This window comes from Grammomys surdaster, unplaced genomic scaffold (assembly GCF_004785775.1).
Source record: "Grammomys surdaster isolate TR1022 unplaced genomic scaffold, NIH_TR_1.0 188, whole genome shotgun sequence".
Taxonomy (NCBI): Eukaryota; Metazoa; Chordata; class Mammalia; order Rodentia; family Muridae; genus Grammomys; species Grammomys surdaster.
Window position 1 is genome coordinate 6103886 of NW_021604633.1, and position 24773 is coordinate 6128658.

The following is a 24773-nucleotide window of genomic DNA, read 5'->3' on the forward strand; positions in this document are numbered from 1 at the left end:
CCTAAATCTGCCCTCAATTTAGTTGTTCAGTTACCTTTTCCTTGTTCAGTCCTCTAAATTTGCCCTCAGCTTAATTATGTTTAAAATATCCCACCTGCTACCCAACTGCTAGTCGGGGAAGTGGCCAATGGCCACTCCATCCTGGATCTCACATGACTCATGACTTCCGAAGCATGGCAAATCCTTTTCTCTTCCTCCTGCCCTCTTAGCCTGCCTTCAGGGACTCAGAAGTCCCACTTCTTTCCTTCCACCTAGCAAGTGACTCCTGGCACCTTTATTGATCAATTAAGAATCAATTGGGGAACAGGACCTTAGTAGCATCAGGACCACCTCCTACATCCATTCAGGCATCCTCTCCAGCTGCTTGGCACTATCCCCTATGGATGCTTCATTTACACCATAGTCCATCTGCATGGTGTACAGAAACCAAGATTCCCCAGGGAGAATGGGGACTAAGGTCAGCTTTCGATCCTCAGATCCAGAAGACTGACTCCAGTTACATAAAGACCTAGAAATCATTTGCCCCAACGCCACAGTTTTTAAAGATAGAGTAGAATCCATTCTTGACCAAAGGATTTTTAGATCTAAATAATCTTTTATTTTAGTTAGGGTTCCTACTGCTATGATAAAACACCATGACCAAAAGCAACGTGGAGAGGAAAGGGTTTATCTCAGCTTACAGTTCAACATCACAGTCCGTTATTAAAGAAAGCTAGGGCAAAAACAGGGCAGGAGCCACAGAGGAGTGTTGCTTACTGTTGGGTTCCTCATGGCTTGTACAGCCTGCTTTCTTATTGCACACAGGACAATCAGTTCAGGGACGGCACTGCCTACAGCAAGCCTTCTTACATAAATTACCAAAGAAGAAAATGTACCACAGATTGCCCACAAGCTAATCTGGTGAGAACATTTTATTTTTCTTTCTTTTTTCTATGACTGACACTTTATTCAGTTATTTTCTTTACAATTGAAACTCTGGGCATTCAAAATTAATATCCTTGCCCCATGAGTTTCTTATACATACCAGAAAAAGTTCCAACCTTTTGCTCCAAGTTGCTCAGCTGTGCTTTGGCTAAATGAACCTTTTTGAGCCATCTGCCATCCAATTTCACATGGATCCTCTTACCCACAATTTCACTTGGGAAGACCAAGTCTTTAAGGATGGCACTGTCCACAGCTGTCAGAGCACTGCCTCTGTGTGCTTTTGCTTGTTTTACACACAGCTTTTCTGGGTTGGCATGGGCAGAATCCTCCTCTAAGCAATGAAGACTATGTGCTTCCCAATTCAACAATTAGCTGGATTTTTTCTGGAGTGATTTCAACTGAAGAACTGGTACAAAAATTATGATGGCTTTCTGACCACCACCAACTCCAATTTTCATGGCCGTGGTGATGCTGAGTTCCCTCAGCTGCACCTTGAGATCTGAGTTCATCTCCAGCTCAAGCAGTGCCTATGAATATAGAGAACCTGGGTGCCACACCAGGGTCAGGGGACCCAGAGGCTAAGAAATCAGGGAGACCCGAGAGACAAGCTCACACCTGAGAGATGTCAGATTCAAACTCATCTGGCTTCTCACCACTGGGCTTTACAGTTTTGGCGTTTGAGTTGAACATGGCCTTGTCCTTACAGAGTGGCTTAGAAAAAGATCCAGCTCTGGCAAATCGAGAACATTTCTTAGTTAAGGTTCCCTCTTCCAAAATGACATTAACTTGTGTCAAGTTGACATAAAACTATCCAGCACACCTTTTTGTTTTCTCAATGAATGATAGATAAAAATGAATACTTTTTTTAATTTTGAACTCCTACTTTTCTTTGACATAGTCTCCAGAAAAGATCAATCACCCTCTGTTAAAGCCTCAGTCTATACCCCAACACCCACCCCTCCACAACCCAACACCCACCTCTACACACCCCAACACTCACCCCTACACACCCCAACCCACCCCTACACACCCCAACACCCACCCCTACACACCCAACACCCACCCCTACACATCCCAACACCCACTGTGCCTCCATTTCCTTTTTTTCTCTTTTCTTCCAGGTGATCAGTGTGAAGAATGTGATCTTGGATTCTATGGCAATCCAAGAATTTGGGGAGCACCCTGCCGCCTCTGTGCCTACAACAACATAGATATAACAGATCCAGAATCCTGAAGCTGGTAATGGGAATGTCTCACATGTCTGCATAAAACTCCGGGCCCCAGCTGCCAGTCCTGCAAAGCAGGTCACTTTGGATCTGCCCTGAATCAGATCTGCAAAAGTAAGTTCACAGAGCTCCCAAGGGGAATACATGGTTGCTAAGTGGCAGTTTGTAAATGTGATGTTAGCTTTCCCAGGGTTCTTTCATTTGGGGGATCCTTGCTAGCAAAAGCAGCAGCCATGAAGAAAGAATGAAAATTGTCAGCAGAAATGGGTATAGCACCCAGTCTCAGGTTGCTGGGCAGTGCTCACTGGGTATAGCGCCTGGTCTCAGGTGCCGGTGGGCAATACTCACCAGCATTGCATTTTGTGACTGCTTCTTTGACCACTAACATCATTGTTCACGTGAAAATTCCTGTGCTGTACTCCTTGCACACTGAATCAAAATCCTAGGCATCTGTAAGACGCTCATCAAGAGACTTTAATATAGGAATATGAGAATTTGTGCCATGAAAGACAAAGCTCTAATAAGTAAAGGGAAGTGATAAGTTCCAGGGGAATACTTATAAAACTTCAGTTTACCCAAGCTAATTTAGAAAGACGTATTTTTCAAATTATTTAAATAATTTTAATTTTGGAAAAGAGCTTAAAAGACTCACGGTCATCACCGCCAAAACCTCCAGAAGCTTAGACTGACTCATGGGAGACTGATATCTGGGAAGATCAAAACTGATTGGAGCTTTGCACCTGCTAGGATTCGTGAACAAAGACTAGGCTGTGCAGTGAGCTTCTTTGCTGGGTCCCGCAAAGAACTCCTATGAGAGCTCTCTCAAAAGCCTTTTCCACAATTCGCTAAATGCCAGTGTTACTGAGTCTACCTCTAACCACAGTTTTATTATTCCAGGTGTTCCAACTGTCCTTTGGGAATGAGTTTCACTGCACATCCCCTGGGTGGGGAAGTTGGCCCTGTCACAGGAGCATTCCCTTGTCTGCCACATGTCACAGACTTTGTCTGTGACCACTGCACTGATGGATAGTGGAATCTGATCCCTGGCAGAGTGAGTCAGTAATGTGACTGTGACCCACCCTCTCAAGGTAGCCTCTGTGACTAGGCAAGGCACTTAGAAACGTTCTAGTCCACTGGGAATAGGAATGGATGGTGAAGCAGGTTTTCCAAGTTTGCAGATGGTATTTTATTGATATGCTGTTGAGGATTAGTGGTTCTAAACTTGACTTCCTTAAACAAGACACAGTTGCTATTTATTTTCCCAAGAATCAGAGGCCCAAAAATAGAGATGGAGGGCTCCAGAGCTAAGCTTTGCCTACCTGTTTCCTCTAGGCCTCTCTGAGAAGTCAGGCTCCACACATGGTGAACCTGCTCACTATCTCACACACATAGTCCCAGGTAAGAGTCAAGAAACAATTACTAATTAGAAGCTATAATCAAAAATAGGTGAGTCCAGATGCACAATGGCATTTTAAATGGTGACGTCATCACCCGCGGCAATGATCACGCTGCGTTCTCCACACCAGCACGGATGGCTTCGAAAGACTATGGGCTATGAAGCACACCTTTACTGTTCAATGTACACTTAGAAGAATTACCTGCAGCACCTGTAATAGTCGACCAGACAAGAGGCACAGAAAAATTTAAATACTAGAAAATTACCCATTTGTGGAAAGGCTGTTTAGTAGTTTTGTTTTGTCTTCCCCCCCCCTCCTTAATAAATGTATTTTCTCAAGTACTTTTCATATGGAAAGAGATGGAGAGAAAACAAGTACAACAATATGAAATTTTACAAAAAGTCAACTCCGTGATGTAGAAGTGCGGGTTTATTGAAATCAAAACACTAATTTAAGAAGCTGGAGTCTTAAACCAGGTTTGGGGTTGCATGCCTGGAATCCCAGGAAAGTGAGGCGGGAAGAATTGGAAGCTAGCCTGGGCTATAAAATGAGGCCTGGTCTCCAAAACAAATAAGTAAATACATACAGTTTCTAGAGTCGTTTCAATTAGTATGCATGAGAGTCATCTCTAACTTTAATTCCACTGTTGAACTTATTATCCAAAGGTAAAATCTTATATAAGTAGCTTTCTTAAGGACGGGATTTCCCTAAGTAGTCCAAGCTGGCCTGGAACTTGCAGTCTTCTTGCCTTAGGCTCTTGGATGCCAGGGTTGCAGGAGTGCACCATCTTGCTCTGCTAAGAATGACTCATCTATACAGAATGTGTTTGCCCTTCCCTTGCTTCTGCTCCAACCCTCTCTAACCAACCCACACAAGCACACCATACCCCCTTTACAAAAGCACAAACTCTTTTAATAACAAAACATATTGTGAGATTATAAAGATAGTACAAAGAAAGTGTGCACCACACCCACTGGCCCCGATTATTAGCATCTTATATTGGTTGCTTTATTTGTCACAGTAATAACCCAATATTGATATAGTATCATTAACTCGATTTCACAATTTTCGTAGAATGCTCTGGGTTTTACCCAGAGCTCTTTACAATAGGTTACCATGTCTCTTTAGCTTCCTCCTGCCTGTCCTCATTTTTCATAACTGTCACAAGTTTTAGACTATCTATCGAATGTGCTTCACCTCAAGTAACGTTTTTCTCATTAGCCTGGGAGTCTGGGATGTGAGAAGATGACCAAGGACCCACTTCATCACATAAGACTAACATAACTAATCACTGACTGTGACTCACGGTCACTTTGTAGAAGCGTCTGTCAGGTTTCTACGCTATACAGTTACTCTTTCCCTCCCCCCATACTGCACTTTTAGAAAGGGGACATCACCATGCACGTCCCACACTGACAGGGCAAGGAGTCTTATCAACATTCCTGAAGACTTCATTATCTCCACAAACCACTGAGATTGTTCTCTATTGGAAATGTGTCCATTGTCCACATTTATTCTTTTTTTTTTTTTTTTGAGACAGGGTTTCTCTGTGTAGCCCTGGTTGTTCTGGAACTCACTCTGTAGACCAGGCTGGCTTCGAACTCAGAAATCCGCCTGCCTTTGCCTCCCAAGTGCTGGGATTAAAGGCGTGCGCCACCACTGCCTGGCGTCCCCATTTATTCAAAAGAATATATATTTATATATATATTTGAATATATATGTATATATGAATATATATATGAATAAATGGGGACAACAGACACATCATGATATATATAACGATGAATTAATTCATGGGTATTTGTACTATCCTACTCATAATGACCCAACACTATTTTGTTGTTGAAATGATTCAGGCTGTGGCCATAGGAAGTGCTTTTAGTTAGAATTTATGCCTCTTTCATACTCAAATACTATAGAATTCTTCAAGGTATCTTCTTAGTTTATAGTCAGAGCAAAATATTCTGGGTTCATGCACTTCCTGCCCCACTTTTAGAAACAGCTCTAACAAATGTTGGTTCTTTTATTGGAAAATGGTGTTAAAAACCAAGATGTGTGTTCAAGGTGACCACACCCATCTGTCACGTTCTTCTGTACTCTCTATACTTACACCCACAAACCACAGAGTAGACAGATTGGCCTCCACACAAATGTTTGCCTTCTTAACTCATATAGAACTTCTACCATCCATGATATTACTGTCTGGCATGCTTCTTAGACCTCTGGGAAAGCATATTTGTAGTAGCATGCAACATACAGTCCTGCCATGGAAGCCAAGAGCAGTTTATGACCTTGAAGTTCAGATAGCATTAATTTAATTAAAATCCCCCTCATCACAGGCTACTTTGAGTTGTTTGGTCCATGAGGGAATCCCTTGAGGAAAGTTGCTTTCTACAATCAGGAAACACTTTCATTTGAGTACAGAGAAGATATATGGCTAACTAGATTCCCAGCTGTTTAAATAACTTCAGATAAATATTTCCATGTCAGCCAGGAGGTGGTCTCCAGTGCATTCCCACAGAGAGAGCCAACTGTGCTGTCCAATATTTTGGTCAACAGTTTAGAGGGAGTTGGAGAAACAAGTTTCTCAAATTTTCAGATGCTGCGAAACTGTAAGCTAATATGTTAAGGACGGAACACGAGGCCAGATAGCCTAACAGGCTCTAGCGTGGGTGGGAAGCAACAAGAAATGTTAACGGGGTAAAAGTAAAGTTGTGTAACTAGGCATTTAAGATCATTTGCATAAGGATGAGAGTAATCACTTGGCACCAACGCATGTGAAAATAGCTGGAGGTTTTCACTATGTGAAGCTGCAGAGTGAGCCAGCAGTGCCCCAGGCTGCCAGGGGAGTGACGGCTGCCCAGGCTGGAGTGGAGGGCACACTGTGCTCAGTTTCAGTGCAGTCACCATCCCGACACTGGCTTCACTAGCTGTACAACTCCAGGACCATTACTGTCATGTCTGAGCAACATAGCATTTTTACAAGCCTTTAAAGTTTTGATCAAGCTTTCATCTGCATGGCTATGGGGTATGCAGTGATATTTTGATGCATATTTAATGATCAAAATCAGGGTAACTAGCATACCTATACATCAGTCCTTTGTGTTAAAAAGCATTCAAAAGCCTCTCTTATAGCTATTTTAAAATATCTAACAGATTGATTGCCTTTGCCTATGGTCATCCTCCTGTGTCATAAAACATGCTAAAACTTCCTCCTCCTCCTATGTATTTTTGTATTTTACCCTTCCCTCCCTCTCCCTTCCCTGGCAGACATTACTACTCTCTGCATTTCTCTGAGATGGACACTTAACTTCTACATGTAAACGAGAACACAGAAAATTTCCTTTCTTCTAAATACAACGTTGTTAACATTAACTGTCTAAAGCATGTGTCTAAAGGAAGACAACTTGAACACTGAATAGAACTGCTCAGTCGCATAAGGGCCTAAATCAGTGGTTCTCAACCTTCCCAATGCTGTGACCCTTTAATACAGTTCCTCATGTTGTGGTGACCCCCAAACAGAGTATTATTTCATTGCTACTTCATAACTGTAATTTTGCTACTGTTATGAATCATAATGTAAATATATGATACGCAGGGTGTCTGATATTCAACCCCTAAGGGGGTCTCAACCCAGGGGTTGAGAACCACCGGCCTGAAGGAATTAGAATGGATGGTCTCAAAGCATGGCAGTGAAGGCAAGCAAAAGTGGCCACATGAGGTTGGGGAATAAGGAGGCCACCACTTTGTGCAACTCTACGAGAAAGGACTCAGAGGGGTGGGAACCAGTTTCAAGAAGGCAGATTGGGTACAAGGACAGGAAAGCACCGCTCAATAATCAAGAGCAACCATCATTACCACACACCTCAGGAGTAACAACTTCCTGTCAGCCCATCTACTTGTGCAGACTCTAGTGGGACCTCCAAGGATGCAGAGAAGGTTAGTAAATAGAGTCATTTTATGAATCTAGCTGCCTGTGCATCCGAAGTGTACTTACAGAGCTGATGTTTAAGCATACTTAGTCAGATATAATTTAAGATTCCTGCAAGCAGCTTGGGTTTGTCTTTTCTCTAATCTTCTCTAGCCTTTTCAGTTTTCAGAAGTGACTCAAGAACACAGTGGGAAGAAACAAGAACTTTCAACCTTCTGTCAAAAGCACAAATATGGCAAAGTGGCTAATTATAAGGTTAAAAAAAAAAGAATGGCATTTTGTAGAACAAAACTCTAGTCCAGTTGGTGAAGTTACACCATGTATCCTACATTACTTGCTGGAGTACTTGATGAATACTAGACCACATCTTTGGGCTGTGCCCCTCTGTCAGTTCTGGGGGAACTCCCTTCACTGTGGAGTTAAAGAATGTTGCCAGTTTCCCAATGTGTGTTTTGCTTTCATTTACATCTGTGTATGTTTCCTAGTCCGGGGGCCACCTGTCCCTGAACAGCTGGAAGCAGGCGGTATGGTGGAGAACACTAAGCCAAAACACATTAATTTATGATTCTGATACTTCCAGAGATGGCTGCTGACCGTGGGAATCATCCTCCTTCAATTTTTGTACAACTCTGCTGTGCTCTAACTCACCAGAGAAAAACTGTTTCCTATGAAAATGCATTGTTGTGTGGGGTTTTGTTCTGTTTTGTTTTGCTTAGACCATAAAGCTTGTCAATTTATCATTCGCCACCCACAACTGTTCTCAGAGTTTACAGGTCATGGCAGGACACTCTACAATGAGTGTGAGGGAAACTATTACAGCAATCCATCTGGAAGATGCATTTTTAAGTAGCTGAATGCTGAAAACACAGGTGCAGTCACTCAGATCTACTGCGGGCATCACACACACGCACACACACACACACACACATACACACACACATACACACACACACATACACACACCCCACAAGTTTCATATTCTTCTATTTGATTCTTTTTTTAAAGCAATGTGCACTTAGAAAGTACACATGACTTAATTCTAGTTATGAAAAAATATATATTTATAATCATATAAAAAGACCTTTTCCTACATTAAAACTATTAGCCGGTGTTAAATATTCACCTTTATTAAAATTTCTCTGAATTATTGCAATAGAACAGACATCTAGGGTGGTCATGATTGATAATTAGCCAACTAACTGCTATTTGGAAGCCTGTAGAGAATAATAATAATTGATCCCCCTGAAGAGAAACAGAACCTCATGTCTCTGGGTTTACGACATAGTTACTTAGTTATTGAACAGATATTCACAGAACGCCTGCTGCATGGTGCAGATGCTTCATGGTGATCCTCTGTCTTCTTGGATTTGAGATGCACGCCTTTCAGTCATGTGTGAGTTCCAGTTGTAGGATTCAAAGCCGCCCTGCTCAGTCCATCACTCTGCAGTAAGGAAAGCATTGAACATCTGTGCTGCCCAACGTAGAAGTCACTAGTTACAGGTAACCATCAAGCACTTAAGGGTGTAGGTATAGCTGGGCGGTGGTGGCACACGCCTTTAATCCCAGCACTTGGGCGGCAGAGGCAGGTGGATTTCTGAGTTTGAGGCCAGCCTGGTCAACAGAGTGAGTTCCAGGACAGCCAGGGCTACATAGAGAAATCCTGTCTCGAAACAACAACAAAAAAAATAATAAAATAAAATAAACAACAACAACAAAAAAGAGTGTAGGTATTACCAGTGAGGGGTGGAGAATTTGATCTTAGCCATCCAGTTAGTTGTAAGATGGAATCTGAAAGTGGTTTTGATTTGCATTTCCCTGATGACTAAGGACTTGCAACATTTCCTTAGGTGCGTCTCGACCGTTAGAGATTCCTTTGTACAGAGTTATCTGTTTAGCTCTGTCCCCCATTTTTAATTGGGTTATTCCGTGTGGTGGCGTCTAATTTCTTGAGTTCTTTAGATAATTTGGGCACCAGCCCTATGTCTGATGCAGGGGAGTGAAGATCCTTTCCCACTCCGTAGGCTGGTGTTTTGACCTATTGAGGATGTCTTTTGCCTTACAGAAGCTTTTCAGTTTCATGAGGTCCCATTTATTAATTGTTGATCTTAGTGTCTGAGCTGTTGGTGTTCTGTTCAGGAAGTTGTTTCCTGTGCCACTGTGTTTAAGGTTATTCCCTACTTTGGCTCCTATCAGATTTAGTGTATACTGTTTTATGTTCAGGTCTTTTATCTACTTGGACTTGAGTTTTGTGCAGGGTGATAAATATGGATCCATTTGCCTTCTTTGATAGGCAGACATCCAGTTAGACCAGCACCATTAGTTGAAGATGCTTTCTTTTTTCCATTGTGTAGTCTTGGCTTCTTTGTCAAAAATTAAATGTCCATTTGTATGTGTGTGGGTTTATTTCTCGGAATCGGACTGCTTTGTCTAGGCTCAATAGAAGATCTTATCACAAATTGATATGTAGGTTGATATCTATGGGAGGCCTCCACTTCTCTGAGGAGAAAGGGAGAGGGCGGTGGCAAGTGGAGAGGTAAGAGAAAGGGAGGGGAGCTGCAATCAGGATGTAAAGTCAATGAATTAATTATCTTAAAAAGCTAATGAGGGGTGGAATTGTGCATTTCTGAATGTTACTCATTTAACCTTGAATAGTTACATGGGGGGCCAACAAGATGGCTCAGTGGATAAAGATACCTCAGTAGATGGAGCCTGTTGGCCTGACTTTGATGCCCAGAGCCCACATAGTAGGAGATAATTGACTCACATATGTTGTTTATGAAAAAATGCAATATGGTTAGTGAGAACCATAGGAGACAGCACAAATTTGGTGTCTGTGTGGTTCTGGAAGACATCATTCTTACATCATATTGGTTTAAAGTATGCTTCCAAAGAAAGTCAATGTAAAGGAGCATCAAATAAGGTGGGACTATAGATCAGGGTGACAACGTTGTCTCCTATATGTGCACTTCTGGCTAAAACCCGTTTTCCACTGCGTACGCTTGAGTGTTTTCTCCAGGTCACACTTAACTCACTTTTCTATATATAACTGGCTATTTTAAAACCAGGAGGGAAAAAGTGAGACAGCTCAGTGAGTATAGGTGCTTGCTGCCAACCCGGACAACCTGCGCTCAATCCCTGGAACACACATGGAGGGAAGAGAGATCTGTGACTCCCACAAGTTGTCCTCTGACTTCCACATGAGCACTGTGGTGTACACACATAAACATTCCCAATGAAAATGTAATCAAAATGTAATCAACCAGGAGGAGGCAATAGGACTGATATAATTCTTGTCTAGCATGCAGGGGGGAAAAATGAAGAATGTTAGCTCTTACAAATCAAAGTCTGTTAGCCTCTTTCCTTGTGTCTGTCTGACATTTTAATAATCTTACTTCATGAAATGCTTCATCGGTTAGTGAAGCCAGTGGAGACTGCAAATAAATGCTTGGCTTGGACTACAGAACCCGCTGAGTTCCTGGGTAAGAGCAGCTTGTGGGCAGAGCTTGACCTGCGTCTGTGGTGTGGTGTAACACTGTCCCAAAGTGTCCCATGGAGCCCCTCCTGGACCAATCTGCATGTTCTATGACATGCAGCAGAGCTGAGAGTGTTAACCAGTTTTTATTGTAATTGCCATTATTGACTATAATCTCAGGGATCATTTCTGTCACTCATAATTGGCATTATTTGTATGCAAGCTATGCAGTACCTTTGAAATCGCATACATGTTTATTGCAGTGACTCTAAAAGCATAAACTGGTAATTTCTAACCTTTTAGAATGGCAACAACATCAATAGCTCTATCTTGACCAGAAACCTGCTCAAATGAAGTGCTGTGTGACGTCAGATATTTTCTTTTTTTAGGTCAAAGACAAAGCTCCTTCTCCCAAAGAACAAAGTAACCATGTATAGTGAAAAACAGCAAGAGTCAGCTCCCCCAGGCAGGAATTTCAGTGTGGCCATGGGACTTCTTAGTCCTGCTGTGACGGCCACTATTAAATCTGCATGCCTCGTTCACGCAGATAAAGACCCCACGTGCACACTCACAATGAAAACCACATTTAATTTTTCCATTAGAAACCATGAGTTGATTTTCCAATAGAATAGAGAGAGGCAGGTTATATCTTAATGTTCTTAAACAGGTCTCTGAAATCATACTGTTTTTAAATTGTTGCCTTGGAAACATGAATTAGGGAGAATCCCAGGGGAGGAGAGAAGGGTTGATTTTTAAGCTAGGAACAAACAGATTGGGTAACATTCTCTGCTTCTTCACTCTTCCTTTGTAGCATGTGACTGCAATAAGGAAGGAGTTCAGAGGCCTGTGGTTGGAGGGACTGGGCAGCTACCATTTTCTTATCACCTCTGTCTGGCTCATGGCACCTTTCCTCTTGCTGTCCTCTCAGGCTCTACTTAGAGTCCTGTAGTCATTTTGTTCATCATACTGGCTGGTTTCGTGTGTCAGCTTGACACAAGCCAAGATGCCTGTCCCCTGGGTCAGACAGCATGCAGAAGGCCTGGAGCGGCTTGACAGCCACCCAAACAACATCTCCTATTCGAAGCCTTCCCTTGTCTCCCCAGAAAACAGACTCCTGTCTTCTCCTTCACCACCACCCCACTTGGTGCTCCTTCACCAAGGCCTCAGTGAGGCACACAGAACTCTCTCCCCACACACAGGATTATTTCCCAGGCCAGCTGTAGCTAGGAACTGTTTGCTAGATGAACTGACAAAGGCGATCAATCAGGAGGACAGGGAAGTGAGGGCACTCTGAGCTTAAATGTAGAGGACAAGGCACCATGGTGTGTGGCTTCAAACAAATGATTTCTCCAGCTTTCGTTTCTTCATCAGGAAGAAGATAGTCTCAGCTTCACAGGATTCTTGCTCAAGACAAGCCACTTAGCATGGTTCCAGGCACACAGAAAGTGCTCAGGAATGAATGCAAGCAGCCAGAACAATAGCTGAAGTTGCTTTTATTGTCAGTACTGTTAGCCTGAAGAAGTACAGACTTGAAAGTTGGAGGTTGAAGAAAACAGTCTGTGGAAGAGAAGAAAAATTCAGGATGAATTAATGTTCAGATTGCTCCAGCTGCATCCGCTAAGGTGCCTATGTATTGTTTCCATCAGAAAGAGAGTGTTCATTATCCACTTGAACCGAAGATACACGCTGAACTCAGTCAAGAGAAGTTGGGGGCGGTGGGGGGTGTGGGGGGAATGAGTGTTCACTCGCCAGTTAGGAGACTTCCTTGCCACACTTGGAAATTAAAAGACTGCACAGCTGTAGCACTAAGGACAGTGAAGGCAAACTGCTGTTGTTATTGGGGCTTCTCCCAAGACAGCAAAGCTCATGGGCCGGCAAAGGGAGCAGAGATGAACCACTCTGAAGATGGTTTCAGAGAACAGCACTTGCCTTATTGCATGTGAACAAGTACTTATATACTGGAAACCTATCGACTGCGTTTGCTTAGCACATTGTCTCGGATTGGATGGTGGGCCAGGAAGAGGCAGGTTAATGGAGTCACGGAGGGTGCAGACTGCAGGCCAGCTACCAGCTACTCACACTACATCAGAATTCATCATTCTGACTTCTAGGACACAATGTGTCATGCTTCTTACTTAGAAGCACGGTGTGCCAAGTAAGCTGACAGCCAGGTCATGCTTGCATTTTCTCCTCTGGCAGATGTCTTCTGGATGAAGAGCTGGTTTTACCCGAGGCTGAGTCCAGTATTCTGTCTTAGCAGGCATTGAAAACCAAATAGAGAAATCTTTTAGATTGGTTTAAATGAACCATATCTAAATACATACTTTATGTTTATTCTGCTCAGTTGCATATTCTTGCCATAGCTTAAATATGTGATGAAATACTCCGGGCAGCCAAAGGAAGCGAAAAGAGATAGGCTGTTAAAAGAATCATAAACACAAATGAAGAATTATGTGGAGAGGGTCTCTCCTAATTGAGGACACCTAATAATGAGGATCATTTTGTGGCACTGATTCCATTGATACATCAAACTTAACGATATTTACCGTCATTTTCTCCATTGGAAAACAAACCATGCTACTAAGTGAGCAACTAAAAGCAGTGCATGAATTCCACCATCTGAAAGAAACTTGGTAAGATCGGAGAATGAAACGGACTTCTTGCTTGAAACCCTTCAGGAGGAAATTGATGCTGCAACCCAGCATCTTTGATGCAAGCATCATGGGTAAGAGCAAACATGCTTTCAGCTCTTTACGATCTAGGGATGCCATCTTTGTTCCACTCCTGTTAGTAAGACTTTATGGGTGCAGCTTCTGAAATTCCTAAGAGAAAATATCTCACAGTGAACTCTTTATCCCTCTGGCATTTACAAGCTTTCTGTCCCCTCTTCCAAAATGATCCCCGAGTCTTAAGTCCAGGAGCTGTGTTTAGATTACCAGTTGGAACTGGGCTCTACAACTCTGCATTTTGATTGGTTGTGGTTTTCTGCCATGGTCTCCAACTGTTGCAAAGAGAAATCTCCCTGATGGCGAGTGAGGGTTACCCTCATAACTGAAGATCTGGAGCTAAGAGCCTCAGATGAGGGAGAACACGTGACGTTTGTCTTTCAGGGTCTGAGTTGCCTCACTGATGTGATCTTTTCCAGCTGCATCCGCCTGCCTACATGGTTAATGATTTCAATTTTCCTGACAGCTGAACAGCATTCCATAGTGTGTGTTACCACGTTTTCGTTGTCCACTCATCGAGGGAAGGACAATTGAGTTGTTTCCATTTCTCAGGCTATTGCGACCAGAGCAGCAACGAACATGGCTGAGTGAAGATCTGTGGAGTAGGTTGTTGAGGCCTTTCCACAGACGCCAAAGACCGGCATAATGGGTTCTAGGAGAGATTTCTTTTCAGATTTTTGAGGATTCTCCACACTGATTTGCAGAAAGGCTGAACAGTTTGCAGTCCCACAAGCAGACCTCTCCTAGCTGCCTGAGAATGACAGACTTCTGGCTGCCTTCAGGACAAGATGTAGAACTCTCAGCTCCTCCAGCACCATGCCTGCCTGGATGCTGCCATGTTTCCCACCTTGATGACAGGAGGTTTCAAAACAGCCCAGTTTAGACTCTGTGCTGTGGTTTACTCTCATGAAGACCTGTAAGCCCACCCCTCAGCGTCACACTTCCTCCAACAAGGTCACGCCTTCTAACAGTAGCACACTTTATGGGCCAAGCATATTCAAACCACCACCCTCCCCAAAGTTATTCTTCACAGAAATAGAAAAAAAAAACTATAATAAAATTTATATGGAACCACAAAAAATTCAGCATAGACAAAACAATCCTCAGCAAACGAACAATGATAGAGGGGTTACCATCCCAGATCCTTAGATATATTCTAAAAACATGGTATTAAAAACAACAGGATACTGGCACCAAAACAGATATGTACACCAATGAAACAAAATTGAAAATTCAAACACCAGTGCAAATAGTTTCAGACACTTGATACATGACAAAGATGCCAAAAAGATAAGCTAGAGGAAAGAGGATCTTCAACAAATGGTGCTGAGAAAACTGGATGTCCACATGCAGAAGAATGAAACATTTCAACTTCTTAACAATGGGGAGCCTAGATAACATTTGCCCCAAATAACAATTAAAAGTAACAATGTCTGGTTCCAAACAAATAGTAACACCCAAACTAATCTAATGCTAAATCCTGCAGAGAGTGATCAGTAACAGGAATTCTAGTTGGCTGGACGGGAAACCAGCTTCGTCACAAAGAGCTTGGCTAATTAGAGGCAAGGTTCTGGGTTCAATTCCCAGCACTGGAAAAATAATTTAGAGAGACTCTAATGTGGCCACAAGCAATGAAAAGGCTGAATTTCTCTGCTTTCTGAGTAGAAGCAGCCCGTTTCCAGCAACCATTTTCAGAAACCACAAATGCAAAAGCAAAAAGGAGCTAAATACACCATTTCCCATAAGAACTTTGACACAACTGGAGTCACACAGCATTCTGCAAATCATTCATGCATAGTGTATAGTACTCAAAACTGAATTTGAGCCACATGAACACAAAGGCTAAGTTGGAGGAGAAATGGAAGTCTGGAGAAATTCTTGATTAGCTCATCTGTTTAAGGTGACCTCTGTTGCTGCCAAGTGAGGCAGATGGAGTTTGTTTATGCATACCCTGCTGAGCTGAGGAAAGGGAAAAAGACACAAACCCATGTGGAGGTGTAGCTATGGGCTGTTCTGCCTTACTATATACTTCTCTTTCAAAGAGGGGGAAAAAAAGTTTAAATAGCAATTTAAAATGCCCTTTCCCCTTAAGGAATACCTAAACTGGTAAAATAAAATCTTCCAATGAGCTATTACCAGTGATCAGTAAATAACAGAGCAAAGCATTTAGTGATTCCTAATAAGACATTCGATGAAAGAATTCAAGGTCCATTTGAGGTTAACCAAACCAATGCTGCCCCATACTAATTCTGTCCAATTTGCAGTCCATCAGCAGTTCCTAAGATGTTTTTTAAGATGCCTAATGCTGGGCAGTAGATTGGGTAATGAGTACAGTGAACCCTTGTTCTTCAATTATTCCAACCACCAGAGAGACGGGAGTATGAACACCACACACAGCGTTAACTATTTCTTTGGAAGCACAGAAGTAAGCCAAGCCTTCTGACTCTAATAGGGAAGACTGCAGGGAAGAGGTAGCCATAGACTAGGGACAAATGGAAGGGAGATGAATTTGCAAACATATGCCAGGCGGTGGTGGCGCACGCCTTTAATCTCAGCACTTGGGAGGCAGAGGCAGGCAGATTTCTGAATTCGAGGCCAGCCTGGTCTACAGAGTGAGTTCCAGGACAGTCAGGGCTACACAGAGAAACCATGTCTCGAAACAACAAAAAATTTTGCAAACATATAAAATCAGAAAATAATCTCAAGTAATAGGATTGTATTTTTGTTTGTCTCTTTTCCTGATCCATGATTTACTTTAAAAATGACAATGTAGGAGCCAGGGGACTTAAAACACAGGGCATGGATGTCTCACTCATGAATTATGGTTCTACAGAAAATAAAGCACAGGACCCTGGGGTTCTAGCTCCTAAGCTATGGAGTTATAGTTTAAAAGATTCTAGTGAATCTTTTAATGTTTAGATATAGAAATATCTAAATATAGGTATAGAATTTTAGATATGAAGAATAAAAGTCCAAACTCATTGAAAAATTAGATAAATACTGCCTATGCTTGCCTGATATGCAAAGGTGTTAACAATAAGGAAGGAAATTGTTAGAAAACCTTTATGTTTTATTTTGATTTTATGTGTATAAGTGTTTGCCTCTGTGTGTGTGAGTTGTGTGTGTGTGTGTGTGTGTGTGTGTGTATACCATGTGCATGCATGGTACCTGAAAAGATCAGGAGATGGTGTTACATCCCCTAGAACTGAGCTAACAAGATGGCTGTGAGCTGCTATATGGGTACTGGAAACAGAACCTCTGGGAAAACAAAACAAAAAACAAAACAACAACAAACAAGTCATCTGCAAAAAAAGCAGCAGGAACTCTTAACCACGGAACCACTGAGCTCTCCAGCCCCTGGAATTGTGTGAAAACACCAGCTAACTTGGAACTAAGAACATGTGTGTCCTGACAACTAAAAACTGTGGTATTCTGGAGATTAAAATAAAGATATCAGTGTGGACTTTAAAAGGAGTTGTACACGTTGGGCAGATGCACAGGTACACACACATCTAAAGAGAAAGAGAAGGAGAACTCAGGATGCCATAGCTCAGAACTTGGGTGGACTTGCTTTGTTTATTTGTAAGAGCATACACCTCATAAAAATGTCAAGATGTGGCCCAGAAGGTCTAAAGACTATATAGATCTCTCAAAGCAAAAAGGATAATTTTTTAATTTTTTGTTTTGTTTTGTTTTGTTTTTCAAGACAGGGTTTCTCTGTGTAGCCCTGGCTGTCCTGGAACTCACTCTGTAGACCAGGCTGGCCTCGAACTCAGAAATCCACCTGCCTCTGCCTCCCAAGTGCTGGGATTAAAGGTGTGTGCCACCACTGTCTGGCTAAGGATAATTTTTTGAGTTCAGAGTTATATTTTAAACCCTACTAAACGTGTAGATTTTGGTAAAAGGAATTAACATTAAAATGCTTCGGAAGTTTTTCACTCTTATGTGTTTTGTACTCCTTTCTGTGATGACAGATGTGATAACATGTTTCTTTGTGTGCGTGTGCACACATACACACTCACGTGTGCACCTTAGTGTGGCATGCACATGAGTTTGCATGTGTGTGTTAAATATGTGTCAGTGTGTACAGAGGCCAAAAAAAAAACCCCATTCTTGCTGTTATTCCTCAAAACAGCATCCATCTTGCTTTTTGAAAAGAACTTCTCAGCTGTTAATTCGTATGTAGCTCACCAAACATGCTAGACAAGCTAGTGAGAGGGTCCCAAGGATCCTCCTGCCTCCACCTCCCCAGCAGCAAGATAAGATGTGCGTGTCACTCTGCCCAACTTTCACTTGGGTTCTGGGAATCAAACTCAAGTCAGCATGCTTGTGTGATAGACTGAGCTAGCTCCCTAGACTAACATAACTGCGGTGGTGGTGGTGGCGGTGGCGGTGGTGTGGGGTTGGTAATGTGTGGTGTGTGGGTGCCTGCAGAGGCTAGAAGAAGGCACCAGAGCCCCTGGAGTTGGAGTTATAGCAATTGTGAGCTTCTTGATGTGGGTGCTGGGAACTGAGCTTTGGTCCTCTGGAAGAGTAGTAAGTACTCTTAACCACTGACTCGTCTCCCTAGCTCCTCAACGTCCTTTAAAAGATTTAAATATTTTAAAACAGGACAGTGGTGAGGCATGTGTTTAAGCCCTGTACCAGGGAAGCAGGGGCAGGCAGATCTTTGTGAGTTTGTGGTTAGCCTGTTCTACAGAGTTCTAAGACAACCAGGGCTACACGAAGAAACCTTGTCTTCAAAAAAAAAAAATCTTATTGCTGAATCTGTAATAATTTGAAATTATTTAATGTACTTTTCTGGTTTACAAACAAGCACCATTTTTAATCACCTAGATTTCTGTAAGGTTTTAGGGTGTCAAGCTTTTGCAGTGATGGTATCAGACTCAGAGCCTTCCAGAAGCCAGGCAAGGGCTCCGTTACTGGCCACACCTCCAGGCCTCTTTTAGGCTTCAATACGGACTCTATTCTTTGGTTTTGAAATCACAGTAATGAAATGTTGCCTTTTCAACAGTAGGGTTAGAACAAATTTAAGGGCTGAATACTCAGTACGTGTTGTTGTTTATTTTAAATCTCAAGCAATAAAAATGAACAATTGCTTAAAAGAAAAATTTTAGGAAACAGAAGCCAACTCTCAGGCAAAAAGAAAACGTATACATGGGAAATAGGTCTTTATACCAAGAAAAAAAATAGAAAGCTAAGTTTGAAAATAGGGTAAGACTATAGTCAAGACACACACACACCCAAGCTAAGGCCCTGACCTTTACCCTATGTGTATGCAAATGTTACCTTCACTTGTCTGTCCACAGTGGATTCCATAAAGTGCACTTGGCAGAAAAAAAAAAAGAAAAGAAAATATTCCTACAATACTAAATGTTGAAATTTCTATTTAGAAGATAACAATTTTGTATTTCTAACTAGCTTGGCCTTTCATGTAATTTTCCCTTGCTTCAGAAAGCCATGCTGAGCACCTACTGTGTGTCAGACGTAGATCTAGAACTTGGGCCCCTACTGTGTGTCAGATCTAGTTGGGAATATAGCAGCAATCCTAATAGCAAAACTCCATCTTAGACCTCAGTGGTTAAGAGTCTTCAATCTCTTGATGTGTTTAAATGATTCTTCTCCTCTTTCTCAAAAGCAAGACTTCTCGAAACATTGAAACAAGCCCTGATTGCTGCTAGGTTCTTATTATTAAGTTGATCCTGACGTAAGCTGTCAGTGTTCAGAGATAACGTCACAGTAACAGAATCGGTTTAATCAGTACATTTAAGTAGAAAGCTGGGAAAGAATGAGAGCCAAGATTGCCCAGTTGACAAAATGATAGGCTATTACTTTCCTGATTAGAAGGCAGAACAATGGCAGCAGAGACTGTGAGGACTCTCAGGAATCTGGTGTGACAGAGGATGGAATGCAGAAATGTTTGCAAGTAATTCAGTTTATGCCTGCATCACTCTCACTCTCCTCTCCCTGTCTGTCTTTTTCTACCTCTCCCTCTTTCTTCTCTCTTTGTCTCTTGGTCTCTGTCTGTCTCTCTATCTCTGTCTCTCTCCTCTCTCTGTTTCTCTGTCTCTCTCTATATTTCTGCCTGTCTCCCTGTCTCTGTCTCTCCTCCCTATCTCTGTCTCTATGTCTATCTCTCTGTCTCTCTCCTCTCTCTCTGTCTCTCTCTATGCCTCTCTGTCTCTCCTCTCTGTCTCTCTCTACGTCTATCTGTCTCTGTCAGTCTGTCTGTCTGTCTGTCTGTCTGTTTGTCTCTCTCTCCCCCTCCTCCCCCACAACCTCTCCATTTATACATGTGACTCTGTCAGTCTGACTGTGGCATCGTCCTCTGGGCTCCGTGTCTCACCCATGGACTCCTGTCTGGAGCACACGTTTCTGGGCTCTTCTTTTGACTGCTCTCTGATCTTAACTGCTTTAGAGGATTCAGACCAAGTCTCCACAAAGTTAAGACACAGGATTTCATCATATAAAGACTTCTTTTTGTTGTTTTATCACTTGCTAATGACTATAATCTATATCTTTCTTTCACAAAAGCTGTGTGGTTCAAATGAAGCGGGTCACTTTTGTAAGGAAATAAAAGGGCTCTTTCCCCCATCCTGCTGGCTCCTGATTAGCCCTTCTTCTGTCACGATTAATTTACTCTGTAAGGCTTGACTTAGCAACATTGTCCTGTGGTCCTCACCGCCACCGCCTCAAATTTGTTGGAACCTCAAGAAAGGAAGCCATGACCTTTTCCAAATCACACAATTAAGAATGTGCACTCCTAGTCACTGGCAGATCAGTAGCACAGCCCCTCCCCCAAGGATGAGGTGGGGTGAGGGGGTTCCTCTCCACAGCCTGCTCTCAGTTCTAGCCCATTTGTGAAAGGAGAGATATTTTCTTGTTAGCTTTCAAAGAAAGTGCATTGCTTAAGTTGAGGAATGTTTAGAGTAACTATTTAACCGATACAGAAGAAGTTAGTTCAACCTGTTAAAAATGGCCACCCCTTAGTAAGCAATGCTTAGTCATCAGGTCTGTGTTTTAGATTTATATCAGAAAATTCACGAATACTATTAGGTCAGTGTGTGGTCAAGTAATTATTTTTATCACTAACTGTCTTTTAAGCCATAAACTAGCAATATTATGAAAACATAATAATGAAAAATTAACACTCATCACTTTTGAAAGAATCCTTTCAAATGAATCTACAATTTACCTACGTAGACATGGATCTAGTTTTTAGTGACTGTTTCATTTGGCCCAGCCAAACAAATAATTCTCATGGAACTTCCTTAATTTCTGTGTATGTTCCTTCTTGGTTTTTTGTTTTGTTTTGTTTTGTTTTAATTCCAGATCGGAAATAGAGGTAAATTGGTGGAAGTCTCCAGAAACAATTCTTTCTCAGTTAAGTGAGAAAGGGATAAATAGGAAAAACCAAAGTGAATCTGAGAAAAAAAATGAATCTTCTAATAAAAAAAAATGAAAAAAAAAATTTATTAGGTTAAAACTTTAAATGAAGATAAGTTTTGTCATTTTTTTTTTTTAAGGCAAAATGTACTCAGAGCAATTGTGGCACATACCTTTAGTCCCAGTACTTGAGAGGCAGAGGCAGGCAGAGCTCTGTGAGTTCAAGGCCAGCCTGGCCTACATAGCTAGATCCAGGCCAGTCAGGGGTACATAGTGAGAACCTGTCTCAAACAAAACAAAACAAAAAACAAACAAAGGAAAACAAAGTACTCAAAATTCATAACCATCCCAAATTATAATAGTTAGAAATTATACACTAACTCAGAAAACAAAAATTAAACCAGTTAATCTTGAAAGTCTTTAAGGAGAGTAATCTCAAAGTGCTTTTTTTTTGGGGGGGGGGGGGTTCTCGAGACAGGGTTTCTCTGTGTAGCCCTGGCTGTCCTGGAACTCACTCTGTAGACCAGGCTGGCCTCGAACTCTCGAACTCAGAGATCCGCCTGCCTCTGCCTCCCAAGTGCTGGGATTAAAGGCGTGTGCCACCACCACCCGCCTCAAAGTGCTTTCAATGCAACATTTAGTAGTAAATCCTAGAAGTAGTGAAATTATTTAATGTTACTTTAAGAAATGTCCAACACGTTGATGTCAAGATTCATTCATCTTCTTTGATGACAGAGATACGAGCAAAGCTTGCCAAATTTTGGTGACTATCAAATACTGTCATGAGATTATTACAATTTTGATTTTTTATTATTATTGAGTATTATTGAGCCAAGTTGCTGCTTGGCTGTCTGTGACTGGAAAAGAAATTTAGAATCAGTATTCAGTGTCCGGTGTTTTGAAAGAGATTCGCTTTGAATACCAGAGAACTATTAGTTAAAGGTAGACCACTCAGCAGCAGCACTGGCAGGTTCAGTATATCAAGAGACAGATCTTAGACCTCCGTATGCACAGTCATTTCCACATTCAATACTTAGTATTTTCTGTGTGGACTCCTGGACAACAGAGGTATCCATTACAATTTGCAGTCAGTTCAATAACCTGTGGAGTGTTTATGCTTTAACAGACCCCAGGGCCCAAGTCCTTTTTCCTATTTCAATTTTCAAAGAAAATCAGCCAATGAGTTAGCCTGAAGGACCGCAGTTGGCTAAACCCAGATCCCATGACTGTTTGTATTGAGAAATGTTTTAGGAATCTCTGCAGATGCAAGTCTATTCAAACACCAAAACAAATATCAAAATTGTCAAGCTTGTTGCATGAACTGGTAGCATGTGGTCATGGAAGAAGATACACAGTCTGCTTCCCTTTTAATTTACTACTTCCTGGGTCTGCATCCTTACTGTCTCTTGTCCTTGAAAGTTCTCTGTACAAACATTTAAATCTCTAATTTCACAATGAATGTGAAACATGCTTGATGAACGTGTGATTCAACGAGGTACACTTTTCACCAGGATTCATTTCAACTAGAAAAAGTTACTATTTCTTTAAAGTAATAACTGTTTACATTTTAATTTACTCACAAAAATGTTAGTGCCCACTTCAAAAACATTAAAGAATAAAAATTTCATGTTAAGTAAACTAACTAATAAAAATGACTTCATAAAGGGTCTGTTGTATATTCAGATTATATCACTCAAATGCCAAAATCCTCAGCATGGAAGGGGTGAGGCTGAGGCAGGAGGATTATGAGTTCAAAGCTAATCTTAGCTATACAGAGAGATTTCCACCTCAAAACACAAAAACAAATAGGTTGAGCATGGTCATATATGCCTTTAATCCCAATACTTAGTAGGCATAGTGTGTCCCAGGCCAGCCAGAGCTACAATGTGCAACCTTGTTTCAAAAACAAATACAAAAAAAAAAAGGAAGGAAAGGAGGGAAGGAAGAAGGGAGAGATGGAAGGAGGGAAGAAGGGAGGGAGAGAGGGTGGGGGGGGAAGGATTGCCTGTCCACTTCAGTTCTTAAACAGGCCCAGTTTGACCTTTCTGAAAACCCAGGTATGTGGGTTCCCAAACCAGATGAGGCAGAGCACTGCCCATAGCCAGGACAAGCTCTCAGAGAGCAGGGCAGGAGTGAGGCCACTCCCTAAAACCCCAGAGAGACAAAGGCCAGGTCAAGATAGACCCAGTAGGCTTCTCACTCCCCTCCAGGGAACTGGCTTCTCAGAGATCATGTGACAGGCAATCTGCTAGTCTAATCTCAGTCCCCGCCTCCTCCACTAAGCTTTGAAATTTGAATTGGTACAGCCTTAACGTTTGCCTCCAATCAGGTCTTCATATGTAAATTAAGTATATCTTCTCCCATCCCTTCTGACTCGAACCTTATAAAGTAAGGCGGCCATTTCAATAAGGCGGCCAATTCCTCTGACAGTCTCCTGGGTCATTTATACCTGCCATACTCACTGCTGCCCCTAGAGAACATGCTCCCCAGTTCCTCCACACCCTGAGACTGCAGTGTACAATAGATTGGGGACCCGTCTGGTGGGAGGGGTTGGGAAGACAAAGGGTATACCTGGATTTGAAACAGTCTTTATGTTATTCTTAGTGGTCACATTGCTTTCTTAGAATAGGCCTTTGGAGAGTAGCATCAGGAATAGCTACCCAGTTTAGTAGATAAACAAAGGTTACAAACCTTTTAATGGTGGTGCTGGGGTAAAATGGAGTTGTGTCAGCTTAAAATGTGTGATTCTCCTACTTTATTGTGTTTAGATTAAAATGACAGGCCTCCCAACCCTTTAATTGATTTTGAATATGAACCTCAATATTCTTCAGAGGACATTTGAAGAATATAGCTGTGTGTCAAGCCTTTAGCTTTCCACGCTTCTAGCAGGCATTTGTTCAACAAGTATTCCGCACTACAAAACAATACTTCTCACAGAGAGAAGAGGTGGTTGAAAGTGAAGAGGCCTTAAGGGACATACTCCATCTCCTCTCCAATGCCAAATGCAGTGTTTGCTAAAGGAAAATGGTTTCCTAAATCCTACCTTGTTATTTAGAGGAAAGCATGCCTGCAAAAGACACAGAGAAGGTTGCATATCGTGTACATGACATTACAAATTCTAACCTACAAACTTGACAAAATACAGAAACTTCTGGAACTTGGTGAGACATCAGGACAAATAAAGAAAGGCTCACCAAAGCTGAAGATGAACGGTGTTGGAGATAAGTTCCCTGTTAATACTCTGGCCTCTCATTCACAGATCATCTGCTAAGAGGCCAACCGAAGAAGTATTTGCCAGGCTGCTATAGAATACAATTAAATTATTCTGCAGAAGCTCCAGGTCCAAATTGGAGGGTGAACTCTGTAGACAATGCTGGCAGCTGGGAGGCGGAGTGAAGGGATGCATGATCTGTTTTCCTCAGACTCTAAATGTCTGTGGTGGTTTGAATGGGAATGGCCCTCATAGGTTCATATGTTTGAATCCTTGGTCTCAACTGGAGGAACTGTGTGGGAAGGATTAGAGGTGTGGCCTTGTTGGAGAAGATATGTCACTGGGGGTGGGCTTTGAGATTTCAAAAACCCACACCAGGCCCAGTATCTTCTAACACTCTCTCCCTCTCCCTCTCCCTCTCCCTCTCCCTCTCCCTCTCCCTCTCCCTCTCCCTCTCCCTCTCCCTCTCCCTCTCCCTCTCCCTCTCCCTCTCCCTCTCC

The 24773-nt window shown here is 42.1% G+C and overlaps 2 pseudogenes; one reads left to right on the top strand and one right to left on the bottom strand.

Moving 5' to 3' along the window:
- Positions 1 to 24773, top strand: part of LOC114622368 — a 159444-nt pseudogene that overhangs the window by 121881 nt on the left and 12790 nt on the right.
- On the bottom strand, positions 962 to 1614 carry LOC114622425 (annotated as a pseudogene).